Source organism: Dermochelys coriacea, chromosome 1 (assembly GCF_009764565.3).
Source record: "Dermochelys coriacea isolate rDerCor1 chromosome 1, rDerCor1.pri.v4, whole genome shotgun sequence".
In the NCBI taxonomy this organism is placed as follows: domain Eukaryota; kingdom Metazoa; phylum Chordata; order Testudines; family Dermochelyidae; genus Dermochelys; species Dermochelys coriacea.
The window spans coordinates 5,855,549-5,864,962 of NC_050068.2; positions in this window are offsets into that span (position 1 = coordinate 5,855,549).

Genomic DNA, 9,414 nt, shown 5'->3' on the forward strand with positions numbered 1-9,414 from the left:
CCACATGAGAAGGGTCTAACACAAAGCACCATGAGCAGGTGAAAGTTGCACACACTTCTTTTGCATGACATGTCAAGGCACTTATTGAGGTAATAGAAGTCATGGGCAACACCATCTCAGAAGAGAGTGTCGACTTAGTTAAACTGGACACGAAAGACACCCATCAGCCCCCTTCCCGTCACCTGACATTCCCCCTTTGCCCTCAGGGTGCTCTAGCCTCCCTCTCTGCTCTGCCTCTCCCAGACCAGCCTCTTCCTGACAGCCCCCCGTCTGCACCCTGCTTCCCTTCTCCAAGTCTGCTACCACCTCACCAGCTGCCTTCTCTTCACCCCTCTTTTTCCTGCCTTGCCTTCCCCAAGGCTACCCCCACCTTGCCCCAGTCCCCCCACAATTCTGTCCCTGTTCTGGCCTCACCTCTGCTCCTTCTGCAGCTCCAGGGGCTCTTCACACGCACCCTCCCCACCTCTGGGGAGGCTGCAGCGGGGTCCCCTCTGCCCCTCCCTAGGCTGAGTGTTGCAGGGATGGTAGGATGGGAGAAGCAGAGGAACCGTCCTGTCCCCATTGCTCCCAGGAGCAGAGTGACCATGAGCTACTGGGCTCTTTCTGCTCCTCCCCGCTCCCTCTTGTTAGGAGGGTGTCGTGTCACTGAAGGGAGGCCTGGCCTGTTTTCATCCCTCTCGTAGAGTTGCTGGGGCCCCAAGAGACATCTTGGGAGCTACGTGCTTTCTGACCACCCCTGTGTGCCGAGACGGGGCCTTGGGCACTGATATAAGGGGGCACTGCCTGCTCCCACTGGCCTCTCAGAGCTGCCGGGAGCTGCCGCACACAGAAGGGCGAGAGGAGCCCTATGTGTACCCCATGTCCCCACGCTCATGGCAAGGGCAATCATCCCCCGCGGGGACGGGTGGGACACCGGCAGAGGACTGGCCACTCTTTGCCCCCCACCCCAGCCACAGCAGCCAGAAAAGGGCTGCCCCACTGAGCTACAATCCCTGCTCCTGGAGAGAAGCTACCTTGGCACAAGCTTCAGTGGTGTGGGAGGGCAGAAGGGGCAGAGGCCAGGAGCCCCAGGGGATCTGGGTGCAGCGAGGAGTGGGCCAACATGCTAAGGCACCCCTGCCAAGCCCAGGGAGACTGCTGCTTCCCAGAGCCAGGCATCAGTCCACCTCCGGTAGGGTCTGAGCTCTGTGGGGTCCTGGATAGGGCCGGATTAACCTTCTGTGGGCCCAGCACCAAACCTATCTGTGGGCCCCCATGGGGACAATGGAGCATGGTGCCTGGGGGTCAGTCCCCGGAGCAAGGGGCGGGGCAGGGTTATGGCATGGGAGGGGCGGCCTCGCTCTGCCGAGCCCAGTGCGAGGGCACTATTTACAAACTGGCAGTTGCCAGACGCACAGTGGCCTGCCCGGCCCTGTGCTGCCAGCGTGCCCCTTCCCCTCACGGCGCGGGCCATGCCACACCACACATTCCCCCCACCCCCCGCCCAACACCAGAACACCCCCCCGCCCTCCGATTCCCTATTGCCAGAGCCCCCTTGGACCCACTCTGCCCAGCGCCATCCTCCGGACCCTGCCAGAAATGCACAGCGCCCTGCACACCATCACCCTGCCCCCCTGCCCACAGACCCACCACAACTGACCAGCACCCCACACAGAACCCCCACTCCCTAGTGCCCCAACACACAGATCTTCCCCAGCCTCTCATAGCCCAGCAGCACCCCAGGACCCTCAGAGACCCACTCCCCCAAGCCCTGCCTCCTGGCTGCACGCATCGGCCCTGCTGGGAGGTGACTGTGTCTGCCGGGCTGAGCTGCCAGTGCAGCCAGGGCTGGTCCTGGGGCAGGGAATCACTCCGGCCCCCCGGGAGTGACACGATCAGCCAGGCCAGGGCCTGCCCCAGCCAGCCTCCCTCAGGACCCACTTGCCTGGAGGGGCCCAGCCAAGCCCCCCACACTGCCCCCCATCACTGGCTGAGACTGGCCAGGCTTCTGCACCACTCCCAAGCTGCTCAGCCCCCAGGGAGAAAGGCGAGGCCGCACAGGTGGTGAGAAGCAGAGACTGCCCAGAGCCAGAGGGTGCACTGGGGTCTGGCCAGGCTGTAGGGTGACCAGATGTCCCAATTTTATAGGGACAGTCCCAATTTTGGGGTCTTTTTGTTATATAGGCTCCTATTACCCCCCGCCCCCTGTCCTGATTTTTCACACTTGCTGTCTGGTCACCCTAGGCCAGGAGGCAGAGAGAATCCTAGAATATCAGGGTTGGAAGGGACCTCAGGAGGTATCTAGTCCAACCCCCTGCTCAAAGCAGGACCAATCCCCAACTAAATCATCCCAGCCAGGGCTTTGTCAAGCCTGACCCTAAAAACCTTTAAGGAAGGAGATTCCACCACCTCTCTAGGTAACCCATTCCAGTGCTTCACCACCCTCCTAGTGAAATCACTTTTCCTACTATCCAACCTAGAACTCCCCCACTGCAACTTGAGACCATTGCTCCTTGTTTGGTCATCTACCACCACTGAGAACAGCCGAGCTCCATCCTCTTTGGAACCTGTCATGGAGTGTGGGGGAGTCTGGGGTCTGCACCCCTCTTCCTGGGATTCACTGTGACTCGCAGCCAGCCAGTAAAACAGAAGATTTATTGGACAATAGGAACACAGTCAAAAACAGAGCTTTTGGGTACAACCAGGACCCCTCAGTCAAGTCCTTCTGGGGGGCAGGGAGCTTAGACCCCAGCCCTGGGGTTCCCTGCATTCCACCACCCAGCACCAAACTGAAACCAACCTGCCCCCCACCAGCAGGCTCTCTCCTGCAGCCTTTGTCCAGTTTCCCAGGCAGAGGTGTTACCTCCCTCTCCCCCTCCTGGCTCAGGTTATAGGCTCTCAGGTCTCCCATCTCCAGTGAAACTCCCCTGACACATTCCCAGGTCAACACTCCCCGCTCTCTGCTGCGTCACAGAACCCCTCTTCAGGTAGTTGAAGGCTGCTATCAAATCCCCCCTCACTCGTCTCCTCTGCAGACTAAATAAGCCCAGGTCCCTCAGCCTCTCCTCGTAAGTCATGTGCCTCAGCCCCCTAATCATTTTCGTTGCCCTCCACTGGACTCTCTCCAATTTGTCCACATCCCTTCTGTAGTGAGGGGACCAAAACTGGACACAATACTCCAGATGTGGCTTCACCACTGCTGAATAGAGGAGAATAATCACATCCCTCGATCTGCTGGCAGTGCTCCTAGTAATGCAGCCCAATATGCCATTAGTCTTCCTGACAACAAGGGCACACGGCTGACTCATATCCAGCTTCTTGTCCACTGTAATCCCAGGTCCTTTTCTGCAGAACTGCCGCTTAGCCAGTCGGTCCCCAGCCTGTAGCAGTGCATGGGATTCTTCCGTCCTAAGTGCAGGACTCTGCGCTTGTCCTTGTTGAGCCTCATCAGATTTCTTTTGGCCCAATCCTCCAATTTGTCTAGGTCACTCTGGACCCTATTCTTACCCTCCAGCATATCTACCTCTTCCCCCTGCTTAGTGTCATCTGTGAACTTGCTGAGGGTGCAATCCCTCCCATCCTCCAGATCATTAATGAAGATGTTGAACAAAACTGACCCCAGGACCTAAGTTCCCAGGTGCGGCCGGGGTGGCATGGACCCAGGTGCAGCTCAGGGTGGCACAGACCCAGGAGTGGTCTTGCCCAAGCATGGACAGAGCGGCCCGGCCCAGCCCCAGTCCCAGCCTGGGAGGCATGGCCTGGACCCAGGTGCAGCTGGATTGCCCCCTCCCCTGGCCAGAACCCAGTTCTGGCCCTGCTGGGGCCAGGGAAGGGGCGCCTATCTTGCAGCCTCAACCCTGGAGCTGCCGCAGCGGGGAGAGGTGCCTCTCCCTCACAGCCCAGGTGTTGCTGCAGGGAGAGGGCTGGGGGGCATCCTCTCTCCCCGCCGTAGCCCCAGAGTCCCCTCCCACACCCCAAACCCCTCATCCCCAGCCCCACCCCAGAGCCCGCACCCTCAGCCGGAGCCCTCACACCCCTGCACCCCAACTCTCGCATATCGCCTCCATATTGGTGCACATAACAAAATTAATTCCGCACATGGGTGGGAAAAATTAGCGGGAACACTACCCAGGACCGACCCCTGGGGCACTCCGCTTGATACCGGCTGCCAAGTAGACATCGAGCCGTTGATCACCACCCATTGAGCCCGACGATCTAGCCAGCTTTCTATCCCCCTTATAGTCCATTCATCCAATCCGTATTTCTTTAACTTGCTGGCAAGAAGCCGGCGGGTGGGGTTAGGGGGTGGAGAGGAGTCCTCGGCCGGCTGGTGGCCAGGCCAAGAGGAACAAGTGTTGGGTGGGGGGGCTGGCGGGGTCTCAGGGAACAGTGCAAGCAGAGCAGGCCGGGGCCCCTTCTGAGCATGGGACCGGCTCCATGGAGCCACTGGCGCCATTGTAAACCCAACAATGGTCCTGGAGGGGAAGAACAAGACGTTAAAGTCACTGGAAGGAAAAGCCGGTGGAGGGATTGAAGGAATGGTGGATATCGGCAGACAAGGACAATGGTCTTGGCGCCTGCTTTTGGACTGGAGCGGGTACCCGCGGGTGCTGGGGAACCGAGAGGAGGAAGAGGCAGGCCGCAGGTCAGGAGATAATGAGGGACCGGACGAGAGTTGTAAGCGCACGGCAGAGGGAACGGATCAGAGGAGTTGCTGGGGATGCCCAGGTTACAGGCCTGAGTGATGCGGGAGGATACTGCTGTGCTCAGCAAAGACAGCCCCGGAGGATCAGGCATCGCAGTGCTCTCGACGGGAGGGCTTTTCCCAACCATCCCTAAAACACATGGAAAAAACAGCCGGGGACCGCGTGGCCTCCAGGCAGCCCTGCCAGTAGCCCCGGCCTCAGTGTCCCTCTTGATTCCTCAGTTAGACTCAGTGCAGCCTCTGGAGAATTCAGCTAGCCGTTTCTGTGGGGTTATTTGATTACCAACCATCCCACGACCATAGACGAGAATCCCACCACCGTCCAACGGGTACATTCGTCCCAACCGTCCTACACCACATACAGCTCCGACATTTCTCAGCCCGCCCCAGCTCAGCTCCTGGTTATGGCTCCTGCAGCTCTCACCCCCACCTCCCCAGCTCAGCCCCCAGGTATGGCTCCTGTGGCTTTCACCCCGCCTCAGCCCAGCTCCCAGGTCCAGCTCCTGTGGCTCTCACCCCCACCCCCCAGCCCAGCTCCCAGGTCCGGCTCCTGTGGCTCTCACCCCCACCCCCCAGCTCAGCCCCCAGGTCTGGCTCCTCTGGCTCTCACGCCCCTGGCCAGCCCCACCCTGGAGCTCTCAGCCCAGCGCTGCTCTTCCTCTGAGTTCGCTTTGCTCTCAGGACTCTGGAGACTCATCCTGTCTAAACTCTCCCTATACTTGGTGATGGGTCTTCATTAGTGCTTTGTCTGCCGTATCCCCACCCCAGGAAGTTCCAGAAAGACTTTTAAGTAAGTTCATCCTGCCTTTACTTATCTCTAGTATTTTCATACGATCCTTCCACGTGAGCTTGCTATCAGATATCACACCTAAAAAGGTGACACTTTTGACTATACTTATTTGCTGTCCATATAGATACAATTTATAATATTTTTGAATTTTCTCATTGGTGACTATCATTCCCTTAGTTGTATCAACTGAGAATTTAAAGCCCCCCATGTTTCCCCACTCCACACCCTTTTGTGACAGGGTGCTGGGCAAAGGGTTGCAGATTCAGCCCTCTATCACGCCCACTCCTCATTATGGGAATAAATTAGAGTGGGCTGGAGATGACCTGGCAGAGACAACTGCTACCTAATTAGCTTGGGGCTGCACAAAAGCCTCAGGGGAAAGCAGGAGCAGGAGCAGGAGGAGGAGGAGGAGGAGGAGGAGGAAGAGGAAGCAGGGAAGTAGCTCTCCCCTCCGGCCTGCAGATGGTGAAGGGTTACTTGTATGTGGTGAAATGGTGTTGGGAACAAGCCTGAGAATAAAGTCCACCCGTGGTAACTAAACCCGGGGTCTCAGAGTGATTTTGTGAGCTTAGCAGAGGCAGAAGCCAAAGGGGCCCTGCCACACCCTGCTACAACTTCCTTAGATCTTCATTTACTTTTAGCAGCTGTTGCAGGCTTTCTGGGGTTTCCCCACTGGGTGGTCGCTGGTGATCAGAGGAATGCCTCTTGCTGCTCAGCTCTCTTTCGGAAGATCGTTTGTCATGATGTTGAAGAAGGTAGGACTGATGACATGCCCATGTGGAGTGCTGGCTTTTTGTGTCTGTCTACTGGCGCAGCTCTGACCTGCATAGCCCTACCTACACATCCTTCGTTTTATACCCATGCAAGCCACTTCAGCCACTTTCTCTGTTTCATAAACTCCCCTCTCAGGCTGCTGAACTCTCATTTATAACACCAGGGGCAGCCGCACCCTTCTTCTGACATCAAACTAGGGTGCCCCTTGACTGGAACAGGAGCACTGAGCCCCCTTTCATTTAAGGGGCCAACTAGCCTGTTGCATATCCCCACGTCCCTCTCACACTCACTCATGCACACACCCCTCCTGTCTCCAGCACGGTATTTCCGACATTATTCTGGTATCCGATGAAGTGAGCTGTAGCTCACGAAAGCTTATGCTCAAATAAATTTGTTAGTCTCTAAGGTACCACAAGTCCTCCTTTTCTTTTTGCGAATACAGACTAACACGGCTGCTACTCTGAAACCTGTCATAGACAGACAGACAGTGAGTGCTCATTTACACACTGTAAAAGGCTTTCCAGTCCAATTCACATGCAAATAGGTGAGCCTGTGTCCAGGCACGTCTGGTCCCGTCCGATACCTTGGGTGAGATGAGTTTCTGTTCTCAGTACCTTCAGTTAACATTATAGAGTTAAGGTTTCAGAGTAGCAGCCGTGTTAGTCTGTATTCGCAAAAAGAAAAGGAGTACTTGTGGCACCTTAGAGACTTTAGAGTTAAAGCGCAGTGTTGTTGTAGCCCTGTGGACCTGCAGAAGAGTGCTGTGTAGGCTTGGAAGCTTCTCTTCCGCCGCCAGCGGCTGGTCCGATAGAAGGTATCCCCTCACCCACCTTGTCTCCATTATACAGAACGATCGCAGCGCCACATGTGTGGCTGAGAACATACAACAATGACACCTCTCACTGGAGTATCTGGGCTCCTCACATGACTTGTAGCCCCTGGAACACCTCTCCAGCACGGGCACTCCCCCTCCACTGCCTGTTGAGTTGTGCATGATCTAGGTAAGGTCCTTCCCCACTGCAAGGCTGGGCTCTGAGGGGCCCTAGGGCAGGTTGGAGCATGCAGGGCATGTTCCAGGGCACTCTGCCACCACAGCATCTCCCTAGGCAGCACCAGGCTGGTTCAATCAGTTAAAAGACTTACAAACAGCCGCCTGGCTCTGCCCTGAGCCTGTTTGTGTTCTCGAGAAGGCTATAAAAAGCAGCTGAGAATGGCAGGCAGGCATGTGCGTGGGGGGAGTGTGAAGCAGGATCTCCACCTTAGCCTGAACTAGGACACCGCAGACATGGCTGACATACGAGTAATGAATCAGGAAAGGCTGTGTTTGCTCTTATCGGGACGTTCAGACCATGCAGGGCTGCGGGGGGACCCAGAACTCAGAGGAGCCAAGGCTGGTCCACTGTACAAAGGAGGCCTCAGCCCCGCATGCACGGTGCCTGCAAACTTTTATGCCTGTTGGTATGAGACCCAGATCCATTGTCCAAACCTCCCGTGGAGGGGTGACGTGTATCAGCCCCGGGGATGTATCAGAATCCAGGCAGCCGCTCCCCCACCACACCAGGTCCTGCTGGGGACAGGAGGGAGGAATTGTTAGTGTCCCTGGCGGCCTTGACGAGCTCACGGCCCACTGACCCGAACGCTGTGCTGTGGACAGCATCCGGGCTGACGGGGAAGGTGAGGTTCACTGAAGGCCACGATGCCTAAGACTCCGGGGTGTAAGGAATAATGGATGGTATGCCAGGGCTGCTTGCACTAGCATTAGCCTGCATGAGCTAGGAGGTCCCTTCCCAACCTGTGTCTCATGGTCCTGTGGCTATAAACCCTTGCAAGGAGTGGCCCATGCATACTGCAGCCCGAAAGCATTTCCAGGACTTGCATGGTAACGAATCTGAGCTTTGCCCTGAACGCTTCAAAAGGAGCAAGAAACGCCCCCATGCCCCCAGAGACTGTTCCACCAACCCCTTCCCCCCCTCTCCCCCAGCACAACCAACAGCCCCCTGGCACCTTCTTGGGCCTTCCTTCATCACTCAGCATTTATTGGGGCATGGCACCATCTGGCCTCTGGGTGGCAGCAGCCTCCCTGCGCTGGGGCTGCCGGCTCGGGGTAAAGAAGCCTGGGCTGCTCAGGTCCCCCAGGGGTGAATTTGACCCAGAGCCAACAGCTGTTTGCAGGCTACAGGAGAGCCTGGTGCAGCAGTGCGGCTTTCACAGTGGAGCTGAGCGTTTATATAATAACATCCGGACGCTGCACATGACGCTCCCCCGCCAAACCATTTGGTTCGTAACCTTTCCCCGAGCCCTGTGGCCTGTCGCCAGGCTCCTCTGACTGTAGGGAGCTCACTGGCTGTCCTGACCTCCTCCACCCCCCCACTGCATGCATCTGCTGAAGTGGGCTGTAGCTCACAAAAGCTGATGCTCAAATAAATTTGTTAGTCTCTAAGGTGCCGCAAGTCCTCCTTTTCTCTTTGCGGATACAGACGAACCCGGCTGCTACTCTGAAACCCGCCTGGGAGTGGCGCTACCCTTCACGGGCCGTGGAGTGGCTAGGGCCGTAGTTTTCGATGGGGGGCTCCGCAGACTGTGTCTGGTATTTCCAAAGGGCTCCGCGCTGCCCTGTGAAACTTTTCAGGGGCCTGCAAATGAAGAAAGGTTGGAAACTGGTGCCCTAAGGGATAGCGGGCTTCCCTTTGGTTAAGGGACAAGCAAGACACACAGAGAAACTTCTGGAGAAGCAGGCGTGGATGGAGCAGATACTGGCTGTGCTGGGTTGGGTGGGTCCATGCCTGGCACCTATGGAGGCTTTGACTGATGCCCCATTGGGTCCCCTCCCCCCCCCCCCCCCCGGGGATGTTCATTGGCATTGGGTTATAACTTGATGACGCTCCGAGGTGCGTGTGCTTGTTGGGACCAGGCCGCAAACACGAGGCTGGCTGGCTACCCTATCCAGCTCCCTAAGGCGCTTCCCCGACACTCATCACTGCAGTGTCTGGGCGGGATCTACCCGCGGTCCCGCTGCCAGGCTGGAGGAGCCCTCGGGCCGGTTAGAGCCTGGACAGCCGAACAGAAGGTGGCAGATCCAGGGGTGCAGTCCCCCCAGAGATTTGGGGGTCCCTCTTTGCAGGTGTGGCACGACCTGCCAAGGCAAGGCTGACTGTGGGGCAGGGCT